The sequence below is a fragment of the Chiloscyllium punctatum genome, chromosome 52, assembly GCF_047496795.1.
Source record: "Chiloscyllium punctatum isolate Juve2018m chromosome 52, sChiPun1.3, whole genome shotgun sequence".
NCBI classification, from domain to species: Eukaryota; Metazoa; Chordata; class Chondrichthyes; order Orectolobiformes; family Hemiscylliidae; genus Chiloscyllium; species Chiloscyllium punctatum.
In genome coordinates, this window is record NC_092790.1 from 35,390,845 (window position 1) to 35,405,360 (window position 14,516).

The 14,516-nt window shown below is 41.1% G+C and overlaps 1 pseudogene; it reads left to right on the plus strand.

The window, feature by feature from the left end:
• The first annotated feature begins 2,507 nt into the window (after positions 1-2,507).
• LOC140470628 (cyclic AMP-responsive element-binding protein 1 pseudogene) lies at positions 2,508-7,422 on the plus strand (annotated as a pseudogene).
• Positions 7,423-14,516: the final 7,094 nt, after the last annotated feature.

A 14,516-nucleotide genomic window follows, 5' to 3' on the forward strand; every position in this document is an offset into this window, starting at 1 on the left:
CCGCTTCTCAGCTCAGTTCTGCATCCTGTCAATGTCCTCCAGCAACCTACAAAAGTCCTCCACACTATCCACAACTCCACCAACCCTCGTGTCATTGGCAAACCTCCTAACTCACCCTTTCACTTCATCATCCAAGTCATTTGTAAAAATCACAAAAGAGCAGAAGTCCCAGAACTAATCCCTTCAGAACACCATTGGTCACCGTGCTCCAAGCTGAAAACTATGTCTATAATCTCACCCTGTCTTTTATGGGCCAGCAAATTTATTATCTAACCAGGCAGGTTTTCCTGTATCCCATGCCTCATTACTTTCTACCATGGGGAACCTTATCAAACACCTTGCTAAAATCCATATACACCACATCCACTACTTTGTCCTCACCAATGTGCTTGTCACATCCTCAAATAATTCAATGAGGCTTGTGAGGCATAACCTGCCACTCACAAAGCCATGCTGACCATCTCTAATCAATCTATACTTTTCCAAATAATCATCAATCCTGTCTCTCAGAATCCTCTCCAATAATTTGCCCACAACTGATGTAAGACTGACTCATCGATGATTCCCAGGATTATCTCAATTGCCTTTCTTGAATAAGAATAATTTGCCACCCTCCAATCATCTGGTATAACTCCAGTGGACAGTGAGGTTGCAAAGATCATCGCCAAAACACAGTAATCGCTCACCTCCCTTCTCATAACAACCTATATTATATCCTTTCTGGCCCAGGGGACTTATCTATCCCCATGACTTTTCAATATTTTCAGCACATTCTCAGAGTTAACATCGACCTGTTCGACCATATCAGCCAGTTTCACACTGTCCTCACAAAGAACAACATCCCACTCACTCGTGAATATTGAAGCAAAGAACCTCCCCCACCGCCTCTGAGTCCTGACACAAGCTTGCGTTACTATAATGGGTATAAATGTGGAATTACACCTCAGTACTGAATTAATGTAAAGATAATGCAGTGTACAATCACTCGATTACTTTGAATATTGAACTGTATTTTAACTGAGAAAACACAGTTGAATTGATTTGGTTATATTTCACTTCAAGCTAACGTTTATTGTATTTTGAACCACAATAAGAGTTTCATTTTTACATATATAAAACATACTTAAAATTCATCGCACGTTTATGTACAGAACATAGAATTATCATCTGCTTGTTCCTTCCTTTTTCAATGACTGTTCATTTTGAAATAGTGGAAGTTGGACATTGTTGAAAGGAAGGGAAATTGTCTTCAGCTGAATATTCACATTGAATGCCGGCTGCACTTTTAAATCAAAGTAAAATCTAATAACTGGGTCCTGTGCTTGAACACCTGGAACTACAATTGAATGAGAGAGAATCTGGATAAAGTAGACTATAAACAAAAAATTTATGGTGGGAAGTTGATGAGCAGTGGAAGATTTTCAAAGACATTTTACAAAGTGCTCAGCAAAGATATATCCCAGTGAAAAGGAAGGACTGTATGAAAAGGTATACTCGGCAATGGGTATCTAAGGAAAGTGATCAAATTAGACCCTAAGAACATAAGACATAGGAGTGGAAGTAAGGCCATTTGGCCCATCAAGTCCACTCCGCCATTTAATCATGGCTGATGGGCATTTCAACTCCACTCACCCGCATTCTCCCCGTAGCCCTTAATTCCTTGTGACATCAAGAATATATCAATCTCTGCCTTGAAGACATTTAGCGTCCCAGCATCCACTGCACTCCGTGTCAATGAATTCCACAGGCCCACAACTCTCTGGCTGAAGAAATGTCTCCGCATTTCTGTTCTGAATTTACCCCCTCTAATTCTAAGGCTGTGCCCACCGGTCCTAATCTCCTCACCTAACGGAAACAATTTCCTAGCATCCACCCTGTCCAAAACATGTATTATCTTGAAAGGTTCTATTAGATCGCCCCTTAACCTTCTAAACTCCAATGAATATAATCCCAGGATCCTCAGCCGTTCCTCGTATGTTAGACCTCCCATTCCAGGGATCATCCATGTGAATCTCCGCTGGACATGCTCCAGTGCCAGTATGTCCTTCCTGAGGTATGGGGACCAAAACTGGACACAGTACGCCAAATGTCGCCTAACCAGAGCTTTGTAAAGTCTCAGTAGCGCATCGCTGCTTTTATATTCGAACCCTCTTGAGATAAATGAAAACATTGCATTCGCTTTCTTAATCATGGACTCAACCTGCATGTTTACCTTTAGAGAATCCTCGACTAGCACTGCCAGATCCCTTTGTACTTTGGCTTTATGAATTTTCTCACCGTTTACGAGATAGTCCATGCTTGTATTCTTTTTTCCAAAGTGCAAGACCTCGCATTTGCTCACATTGAATTTCATCAGCCATTTCCTGGACCACTCTCCCAAACTGTCTAGATCATTCTGCAGCCTCCCCACTTCCTTAGTACTACCTGCCTGTCCACCTAACTTCGTATCATTGGCAAACTTCGCTAGAATGCCCCCAGTCCCTACATCCGAATAATTAATATATAACATGACCATGCAGGTAACCATGCCTGGGATCCATTCAACGACATGTCCAGCAGTAACTTCAGTGCATTTGCTGAATGGGCAGACTGTTCAAGTGCAAGGAGTTATCGAAGCAGCTCAGTCCTCAGTCATACAGTCCCCTCAAGTTCAGACTGTTCAGATCTCTACTATATCTGAATGTGAGGACTCCCAGGAATCTGTGGATAGCATGACTGACTCTCAGAAACACAGAGAAATTCTATCGAGACGGCCTTCATTCAGGAAAATCCTGAATGAACTTGCTTCTGATACCCCGGTATGCCAAGAAATTGATGAGGAAAAATCAGAAGAAGAGTCTGTCTCAACTGTTACTACAATGACGATACAGACACCCATCCATCAGACTATCAGCAGACAATACATTGCTATCACACAGCGGGGGAGCAATTCAGCTGGCCAACAATGGTACAGATGGAGTGCAAGGACTCCAGACACTAACAATGACCAACGCAGCTACAGCCAAGGTTGGAGCAGCCATTGTACAGTATGCACAGAGCCCTGATGGACAGCAAATCTTTGTTGAAAATGTGTTGCTGGAAAAGCGCAGCAGGTCAGGTAGCATCCATAAAACAGGAGAATCGACGTTTCGGGCATAAGCCCTTCTTCCGGAATCAGGCAGCATCCAAGGAACAGGAGAATCCGTTTTGGGCATAAGCCCTTCTGTGCCAGGCAGCCAAGTGCTTGTACGAGGTGCTGCTGAAGATGTCCAAACCTATCAGATCTGTACAACTCCTAACTCCACTGCTGGCCAGGGAATGGTTATGGCATCTTCACCAGTCCTGCAAAGCCAGTCCCAGAATGCTGAAGAAATCACTCATAAATGTGAAATCTGCCTCATGAAAAACAGGGAAGCAGCTCGAGAGTGCCGTCGCAAGAAGAAAGAGTATGTGAAATGCTTGGAGAATCGGGTTGCTATTCTGGAAAATCAAATTGAAAGAGAAGGTGTACAAAGTGGCCAAAAACAGCGTGAAACTAGAACTGGGAAAACGTTAAAGGTCAACTGAAAGCCACAAAAAAACTACAAAGAAAAGTAATATAGAACATGAGAAAAATAAACTAGCACAGACTATAAAGACAGAGAGCAAAAGTTTATATAAATATATATGATGAGAAAAGGATGGCTAAAGTAAATGTTGGTCCTTTGGAAAATGAGAAGAAGCATTTAGTTATGGGATATCATAGTGGAGGATACTAATATCTTTCCAGTAACTAGCAAAGAGACAAAGGTAGGTGAGGATTTGGAAACTATCATTATTACGGAACAGCTAGTTTTAGACTTTTTGGAGGTAATTGAGCTAATGATAGAAAAGTCTTCTGACCCTGATGGAATGCCTCCCAGGGTTCTAAAAGAGATGCCAGGAAAAATAGCAAATGCACTGGCAGTAATTTTCTAAAATTCACTGGACTCTGTGGCAGTCCCAGCAGATTGGAAAACAGCAAAAGTGACACCACTGTTTTAAAAAGGAGGTGGACAAAAAGTGGGGAATTATATACCAGTTAGTTTATTCTCTGTAGTGGGAAAGATGCTTGGGTCTATTATCAAGGAAGAAATAACAGGGAATCTCAATAGAAATTGTCCCTTGTACAGATGCAGTATGGGTTCATGAAGGGCAGGTCATGCTTGACGAATCTTTTGGAATTCTATGAAGACATTTCAAGCAAGGTGGACAACGGGGACCCAGTGGATGTGGTGTACCTGGATTTCCAAAAGACCATCAACAAGGTGCTGTGCAAGAGGCTGTTGCACAATATAAGGGTGCATGGCGTTAGCGGTAGAGTATTAGCATGGATAGAAGATTGGTAAACTAATAGGAAGCAAACTGTTGGGGACAAATGAGTATTATTCTTGCTGACAATCATTGACAAGTCGTGTGCCTCAGGGATCAGTGTTGGGACTGCAATTATTTACAACTGATACAGATGATTTGGAGTTGGAACTACATGTAGGGTGTCAATGTTTGCATGTGACACTAAGATGATTAATCGGACAAAGTGAGCGGAGGACTGTGAAACTTTGCAGAGCAACATAGATACATTGAGTGAGTGGGTAATGGTCTGTCAAATTAAATAGAATGTTTGTAAGTATAACGTTTATACTCTTTGGTTGTAGTAACATTTAAAAATAAAATAACTTGAATGTTAAAAAGTTGCATCATTTGCTCTGCAGAGTGAGCTGAGCATCATTCTGCATGAAGGTTGGTCACCAGGTACAACAATCAGTTCAGAAAGCAAATGGAATTTTGTCCTTCGTTGCTGAAAGGAATGTGTTTAAAGGCAGAGGTTATGTTCCAGCTGTATTTGGGTGCTGGTGAGGCCACCCCTGGAGTACTGCATGTAGTTGTTGTCTTCTGACTTGAGAAAGGATGTACTGGCACGAGAGGGGGTGCAAAGGAGGTTAACTAGGTTGATCCCGGAGTTGTGGGGTTTGGCTTAAGAGAGACTGAGTAGATTGGGATTATATTCATTGGAATTCAGAAGAATGGAAAGATATAAAATAATGAATGGAATGGATAAAATAGAAATAGAGAGATGTTTCCACTGGCAGGTGAAGCACGGACAAGAGAGCATCACCGCAAGATTAGAGGCAGCAAATTTAAGACTGAATTGAGCAGGAACTTCTTGACCTCGATGGAATTCATTGCCCCGGGAAGTAGTTGATGCTAGTTCAGTAAATGTTTTTAAAGCTGGGTTAGATTTTTAAAAACGTAATTAATTAATGGACACGGTGAGAACGTTGGAAAATGGTTCTGTGTCCATGAAATGATCAGCCATGATCTTATTGAATGGCAGAGCAGGCTCGAAGGGCAGGGCGGCCTTCTACTGTTCCTAGTTCTTCTGTTATACATCCCTCCCACATTCGTGACTTGGAGGTGTTAGTGTTAGATTGGGATGGACAAAAGTAAAATTCACAGAACAGATGATTATTGGTCAACAGGATTATTTGGAAGCACTGGGTTTGCTGCTTCTTCATCAGGTGGTTTTGAGATGCTGTTGTGTCATTTTTAACTCTTGTAACTCATGAACAGCAACAAAAGCCACGACGCAATCCGTATGCTCCAGCCAACAATGGGTCCCGGGTGATTGATGTCAGAGGCGGACCAATGGAAAGGCAAGGACAGAGCTGGAGGACCTGGCGGGGCAGTTGGTCCTCCGATCAATCAGGATGAATGAGGGGCGGGAGTAGACTATACCACGTGATCATTCTCGGGGTCGGTTCGGGATGTGTGGACAGAGAGCTGTTGGTAAAGATAGAAATAAACAGCAGGAAGCGGGAGGGAAATGGTGTTGGCATGGGACGAGAGGGTTTACAGACATTTGGTGCACATCGGAAACTACAAATTTGAAACTTACAGTCCCGTTTTTGTAGTACACGGGAAAATGCCTCATCTAGCGATTGACGCGAGTAAGCACCACCATCTTTATTCGGGGCAACAATTCACTGGGCACGTGCAGCCGCCAACTTTGTAGGGGGCAAAGTTCAGGGGGACGCATGTGCAGCCTTCTCTGGTATACAGTCATAGGGCAGGATTTACATAGAGCATATTCACACCCAGAGAAATGGATTTTTTTTCTGGATTTGTTTTGTCATTCATTTAAATGATTTGAATGTGAATAGAGGTGGTACAGTTAGTAAGTTTGCAGGTGACACCAAAATTATTGGTATTGTGGACAGTGATAAAGGTTGTCTCAGGGTACAATGGGATATTGATCGGATGGATCAATGGGCTGGGGAGTGGCAGATAGGGTTTAATTTAGATAAATGTGAGGTGTTGCATTTTAGAAAAGCAAATCAGAGCAGGACTCACACACTAAGTTGTAAGATCTTGGAGAATCTTGCTGAACAAAGAGACTTTGGAATGCAGGTTCATAGTTCCTTGAAAGTAGAGTCGCAGGTAGATAGGACAGTGAAGAAGGCATTTGGTATGTTTCCCTTTTTTGGTCAGAGCATTGAGTAGAGGAGATGGACAGGACATTGGTTAGGTCACTTTTGGAATATTTTGTGCATTTCGGGTCTCCCTCCTTTCAGAAGGAGGCACCGAAACTTGAAAGTTTTGAGAATTGATTTTCAAGGATGTTACCAGGGTTGGAGGATTTGAGCTGCAGGGAGAGGCATAATAGGCTGGGGTCATTTTCCCTGGAGTGTCATAGGCTGATGTGTGATGTTATAGAGGTTTATAAAGTCGTGAGGGACATGGATAGCATAAATAGACAAGGGTTGGTGGAGCCCAGAACTAGAGGATATAGTTTTAGGGTGAGGTGAGGGGGGAATTCAAAAGGAGCCTAAAGGACAAGTAAAATTGTCACATTTCAAAGGCATTTGAATAGGAAAGGTTTACATAATGTTGGCCAAGTGCTGGCAAATGAGAATATATTCGGTTAGAATATCTGTTGGCATGGATGGGTTGGATTGAAGAGTCTGTTTCTGTGCTAGACACCTCTGACTGTGGGATCATAAAAGTGAACATTGCTCTGATTAATCTCCGGGCTCCTTGATGTCCATTTGTTTGTTATCTAGCTTCCTCAGTCTCTCGTGTGTATTTTTGCTCGGTGTAATATTTTACTATTACGTTCACAGACCTCTTTGTAAATGAATTGTCCCCTGCTGCCTGGCTCCTGACCATATGCTCCATTATCAGGTTATTTTTTCCACAATATCTTTGACAGTCAAGAGTTCTTTTTCCCAATAAATGAGTGGATTTTCCTTCCATTTCTGACAGTCAAATTCTGCACCATTTTCATTCCCTGTAAATCATATTGCACTCTCTGAAACATGATGTGTATTTCTCCTTCCACAGATACCAGTGATCAAGGCCAAAGCTCTGTTACCTGTTGAGAAGGTGATGTTTGATTTCCTTGTACTGCTGCAGTTGGTATGGTGAAGTTGCTCCCACAACTTGGTTGGGTAGGAGACATTACAAATTATTCACTCAAAGATAGTGCAGAGTTAAAGATATCTGTACAAATCAATACGTTTTTAATTTCACAAAAATATTGAACTTTTGACATAAGGCCACAGATGGAGAATATTATGTCCGGTGAACAAAACTTTTGCGAAATAAGCATTTTTTCAGGAACGACTTAAAGGAAGAAAGCAGATCTTAGAGGGTTAGGGTGGGAATTCCAGACCGTGTTGCCTTGGAATCTATAGAAACAGTCACACAGCTGAACTCAAAAATAAACACATCATTGGGAGTCTAAACTAAAATGAGTTATTGAGATTTGAAAGGGTGTGTGGTGCAGGAAGATAGGCATGATTACAACCAGGAATTTTAAACCCAGGGTGTGAAAGTAGATTGCTGTTGCTTATAAATGGGAGCATTTTGATGGATCAGCAAGTTCTGGTACAAGTGAGCACTTGGGCGGTAGAGTTTTCAATATTCTGGAGATTATAGGGAGGGTGATTGTGGGATGCTGGCCAGGAGTGGGTTTAGGTAATGAAATCTAGAGTTAACAAAATGAATGAATCAGTGTTTCAGTAAATGAGCTGAGACTGTGGTGAGGTCAGGTGATATTACTGAAGTCGAAACAGTGGTCATGGAGTGGGACTGGGCTATCACCCTCGCCTCCCCTCTGGAATTCAGCTGTTTGTCAGTTTGTGAATCAAGTCTGTAACAAGACCACGATCTGAGTGGTCCTGGCAGAAACCGAACTGGGTGTCACAGAAGGTTATTGCTGAGCAGCTGCTTGACAGCACTGTTGATGACACCTTCCATCACTTCACTGCTGAGCGAGTGTCGACTGATGGAGGGAAATTGGCTGGGTTGGCTCTGTCCTGCGTTTTTGTGTTGAACATCCCTGGGAATGTTCCACAATGTCAGTAGGTGCCAGTGCTGGACTTGTCTTGGTGGGCAGCAATTTCTGGAGCACAGCCATCAGTATTATTGCCACCATGCTGGCAGGGTCGACAGCCTTTACACTATTTCTCCATTTCTTGATCTGATTTGAAATAAGCTTCAACCAATTCATTTCACGTCTGTGATGTCAGGGACCAATGTAGAAGGCTCATCCACTTGGCACTGCTGGCTGAAGATTGCTGCAAATGCTGTTGTCTTGTCTGTTGCATGGATGTGTGAGACTCCTCCATCAGTAAGGGTGGGGATATCTGTGATGTTTCCTGCAGTGAGTTGTTTAATTGTCCATCACCATTCCTGACTAGGTGTGGCAGAACTGCAGAGCTCAGATCTGAACAATTAGTTGTTGGATCACATAGTTCTATTTGGTATTGTTTGCACTGTTTGGCATGCAGGTTGGGTAGCTTCACCAGGTTGGCACATTTTTAGGTATGCCTGGTATTGCTCCTGGCATGCCCTGTGGAACTCTCCATTGAACGAGTGTTGATCCCCTGCCTTGATGTTTATGGTTGAATGGGGATATACTAGGCCATGAGATTTCAGATTGGGCTGGAGTACAGTTCTGTTGCTGTTGTTGGCCCACAGTGAGGCGGAAGTTGCAGGGTCAAGAGGGCTGATTGTGTTATTGTATTTTCCAGTGCATTGGTAGATGTAATGTGGTCCATCCAGTTTCATTCCTTTGTTGAGACTGTGCAGTGATTAATACAATGAGTGATTTGGTGGGCCACTGTCAGGAATGCAACTTTTAAAAAAAAGTATTTGTGATTTACACATGAAAGAAGTGAAACTATCATGGTATTTGAACAGATGAAAGACTGAACAGACAATCAAGCTATTTTTCAATGGAGAATTTCAGTTACATCACACTATAAATTTTTGCTATAAATTCTGCCTTCGAATTGTGCCCTCCACAATCACCTGATGAAAGAGTGGTGCTCTGATAGCTAGTGTTCTTCCAATTAAATCTGTTGGACTATAACCTGGTGTTGTGTGATTCGTAACTTAGAATATGACAGCACTACTAATAGGACTGCATGTAAACAGGCTCAGTCCAGTTAATCAATACATTTGAAAGGATTTCCTCCATGTTTGATGATGCAATTTTAGTCAAAACCGTCAACTTCAACCTGCAATGATGCTCTTAATAAAAACTTCAGGCTGACACAAAGCTCCACTCCCCACTGCAATGTGGTAACTAGGCCCAGCCCAGGAACTGGAACTGTGACTCAAAACTGTGATCTCAAAGGAAATGAGTATACACAATTCTGACAGATTAGTTCTCAGAGATGAGTAGCAAGTTTGAGACAAGACAGGTGCTATGCCTTCTTACAGTTAGGTTAACTGCATTTCTTATTTACAGTCGTGTTTTGCAAAGTATAAAGAACTGTTTTTTTTCCATGGTTGGGGAGTTTTATCCTCGTTGATCACAGTTGCTGCCTCACTCCCGAAGTCAAATCAGAGGATCTATAACAAAACAATACACTGCAGATGCTGGAGATCTGAACCCCAGAAACCAAGTGCTGGAGAAACGCAGCAGTTCTGAGGGCATCGGTGAAGAGAAAAACATGTTACATTTCAAGTTCACTGACTCTTTGTCTGAACGGACAAAAGATCATGAGACTTTGAACTTACAAAGTTTTTTTCCCCTCAGAGATGCTGCTGGACCTGCGGTTCTCCAACATTGTGCTTTCTATAGTGAAAATTATTAACAAAACAGATCGGAAAATACTAATCTGCAAAAGTGAAAGGTTCATTGTAAACATGAGCATAGTGTCCACATTTGAGTTACACAAGCACGCCTCAGTTTAAAAACAAGATTTAACTCTGTGACTTTCCATCTCAAAATTAGCCAAGTTACACCAGTAATAAAGCTCCTCCACCCAATGAGACACTTCAGCACAACATCCTGCAGTGTTGCACATAGCCACCTTTACCTAAGAATGATCACATGTCACAAAATTGAAGGCCGAGAACATGTCTCTTTAAAGGAGCTGAAGTCAAACTCTCAATTTTTGGAAGAATTTTTATTAAAACTGAACATTTAAATCTCAGAGCATAATCTTTGCTTTTTAAAACAAAGTGTGTGGGAAACATCCCACATCTTGCTAAAGGTTCAGTTCAGTCTGATACATAGAGCCAAAGGTCAATCAAACATCACACTTTCCATTCACTTCTCCAAAGGGCTGACATCACATTTCTTCAGGATTTAAAGTATTTTATAAATTTTTTGTAAACTAATTTGTCACATTAAAGAACTGGACAATAAATGTCATTGTATACAATAAGAGTGAAGCCTGTGACAGCAGATTTATCTTTGGAGGGCAGTGTGTGTGCTTTCTAAATTCTGGGAGCACTTTGGGAGACTGCTCCCAGATGGTGATAGTGAGCACATCTGGAATGCACTGTTTAGATTTTGGAATCCTTGGGAGAGAATCTGTGGTTTCACTAATACTTGGCTTGCGTTGTTGGCGTACAGTAAGCAATTCATAAAGTTACTTATGTATTGTTGTTGACTACCTGAATGGTATTCAAATCTGCCAGGTTGCCTTCAATAGTGCGAATGTTACTATTGTAAATATTTGGAATATTCCAGAACTGCCCAGTGCTTGGCAAATTCAGGGGGGACAAAAAATAACATTTGAGTAATTTGAAATTAAGAATCTAAGAGGACGTAACCACTGAAGTATCCAATTCAAATAGTTAAATGGAGTGCTCACATTTAAAATACCTGTTATCCATTGGAATAGATGGACTGACAGAATTGGGACCAAATTCCTAGCTGGGGCGTGTGAAATGTGCTTTGATAAAGTCACCTGCATTTACCAACAATAATTTGGCAAGCTCGGAAATTTAAAAAAACTATACGAGCTTCATTGCTGCTCCAGTCTGGTCCCAAGCTCTGTGAAAAAATAACAATGTTCAGGTTTATTGCATACACTCTGAAACACGTGTTTCTTCTACAGATCCTGCAAGTTTCCCCAATGAGCATAGTCCATCCAAATGATGTTGCTAACTTTGGCCAACTCATTTCTTTCCGAGCCTCTATAACCTGAAGAGCGACCAGAAGCAATTACTCCACATATGTGAGAACATTGCCAACGAGGATTTTTTTCCCATATATCAGTGCCCAGAACAGATAAAAAGCTTGTTACCTTTTATAGAGCAATGATTCAGTGGGAGTAAATCCTGTTCTTGCTTAACAATCATGCTGTCTAAATTTTAAACATGAACACTTCTTAATAGTTCACTAGATCCTAATGAAATATTTGGTGCGAAACAAATCACATGATACATAGTTATTCAGATAACAAAACAAGTTTGTTCATTGAAGAACCTAGAGGAAAAGGTCATGAAATAATGTGAGTTTGATATACCTCAATCATCATTTCAAGTGCATTCTCTGCATAAATCCTCCTTTTCCTCCTCGAAGTGTTCAACTTCTTGAATAATTGAGAGAATGAAGTCACAGTTTTACAACACGAAATCAAACCCTTCAGTCCAACTTGCCCATGCTGAACAGATATCAAAAATTAATCTAGTCCCATTTGCCAGCATTTGTTCCATATCCATCTTAAACCCTTTCTACTGATTATCAGTTTGTTTTACTTTATCAGCACTTGAAATACTGAAATTTTCTTTTCTCCCAACATTGGTTAAAGAAATCATAAGTTCGTTCATCCAAGTTAATTTTGTAATCTTTCACAAAGAAACAAGTGAGGACAGCATATTGCTGAGTGCAAAACAAAATACTGCAGCTGCGCGATATCTGGGAACACTCTAAAGGTGAGGCACTGATACTGCACAAGTTTGTCAGCACAGTTTCAATTACTGACAATTTAGTAATGTCTTAGCCTTCACATAGTTAAGGTAAATGTGAGATATCTGAATTTCATGAATTGGTTCCTATCGCACTTTGATCAACAAAAATTATTCTTGGTTGAATCTACTCAAAGGAGAAAGTGACGACCAAAGAAGCTAGACATCAGAGTCAAAAAGTGTCATGCTAGAAAAGCACAGCAAGTCAAGCAGCTTCCGAGAAGCAGGAGCATTGATGTTTCGGGCATAAGCCCTTCATCAGGCATCACAGGCTTCAGAAAAATAACTGGCATAGACTGATGCCAATACATATGTACACGGGTCAGACCATGTTACTATCAGATTAGAGACTAATTTCAGATTTGGTACCATTCAGTGCAACATTTCAATATGATATTTACATATGTACCTAAAAGAGAAGTTGTCTAAAATTACAAGCTCTAGAATGATTTTACGATTATACTTGGAAATAAAGCTGGTGAACAAGAATGGCAAAGTGAAGTCCCATCAGTATCGCCTTGGGCAGTGTCAAGTAAGAATTTGACAACAGAGTTGCCACTTTAGTGTAACTTGCAGTCTGGCCAAATTGCAGCAAAAATGTGTTCACTTTTATCTGCAAACTATTGAATGCAAAATCCTCCTTGCACAGTAATGAGGCAGAATTTTGGGATGTCATTTTTAAAATATATTATTTTCAAAGTTACTCACAATTAAGAGTGATCATTTGGTGCTGTCTGCATAACACAATATGAAGAGGAATTAACAAAAAAAAACATTATAACACAAATTCAGAGTCACTAATTCATTGATATTGCATGGGTCCAGCATTTATAAGTAATCAATTTTTAAAAATAAATACAGATACATTTACTAACTATATTGGAGTACAGTCAAGTTTCTTACTGAACTGTGACAGGATTGGACAGAGTCCACATGGATTTAAGAGAGGGGAATCATGCTTAGCAAATCTACTGAAAGAATCTACAGAGTTGAATATTAAATTAAGAAATTGCAGGACAATTAGAAAAGCTTATCAATAAACATGGTAGACTGGGTTTTGTGAAAGAGAAACTATATTTGACAAACTTATGACAATTCATTGAGGAGATAACAAGCAGGGCTGATAAAGGGCAATCCAATGATGTTCTGTATTTGGATTTTTAAAATGCAAATGATAAGGTGTTACATAAAAGTTAATTGCACAATTTCGGAGCTCATGGTATCAGGGTAATGTATTAGAATGGAATGAGGATTGGTTAACCACACTGGTTGTTGCTGAGTCCTCACTTGCAGTGCTGCATACAATGTTAGCTCCCATATTTAATAAAGGATAAACCAACATCGGAGACTATTCAAAAAAGATTCACTTAGCTACTTCGACGACGAAAGGGTTGACCTACCAAGAATAGATAAGCAGGTGTGATCTTATGGAAACAAGATTCTGAAGAGTTTGACAGGGTGGATGTTGACTAGATCTTCTAGCACCAGTAAAGTCTCAAACCAGGGGACTTTACAGAAGGGATCATTGATTTTAGAAAAAGTAAGTTTTTTTTCTCTCATTGAATGGCTAGAATTTTCTCGCCCGAACTTTTGTGAAAGTTAAATGCGGGAGGGGAATGGTTGGCTTACTCTTCGGAGGGTTGTTCTGGCTTGTTGGGATGAAGGGCCTGTTTCCACACAGTAGGGAATCTATGATTCTATCTCAAATTATTTTAAAAGAGGGCAGATAGATTTTTGAAATATTGAGAAGTTGAGGGCTATGCGGATCAAGCATAAAAGAGGTGTTGATGCCTGGGTTGGCCTAGCCATGATCTGATAGAATGGGGCAACAAGCTGAAAGAGGTAAATTGCCTTCTCCTGCTCCGATTCCTTGAGGCTCCGTTTCATGTTTTTCTTGTCTCCACAGAAGAGTGCGATACAATGTGCTAAAGATCTCAGATGTTGTGAAAATGGGGTGTTTATGTACTGATTCAGATGGCATTGACTCATCAATCACAGCTATGCAGTCATGAGTAGGAAGGGAATTCCCTCCATGAATAAAGGAAATCTACTGCAGCGCTCACACAAAGGGATCCTTCCCCTCAGTAAACCCCCCTATCACTTTACCCAACACATCAGCAAAAGTAGGACACACTGCGCATGCTCTATCCAACAAAGGGCCCTCGGGGATTGATATCTACACCGGACCAATGAAAGGACGGCGGGCGGGACTGGAGGACCAAGGGGCGGGCGGGACTGGAGGACCAAGGGGCGGTCGGTCCTCCAACCAATCAAAGGGAATGAAGGGCGGAGCTAAACTAAACCAT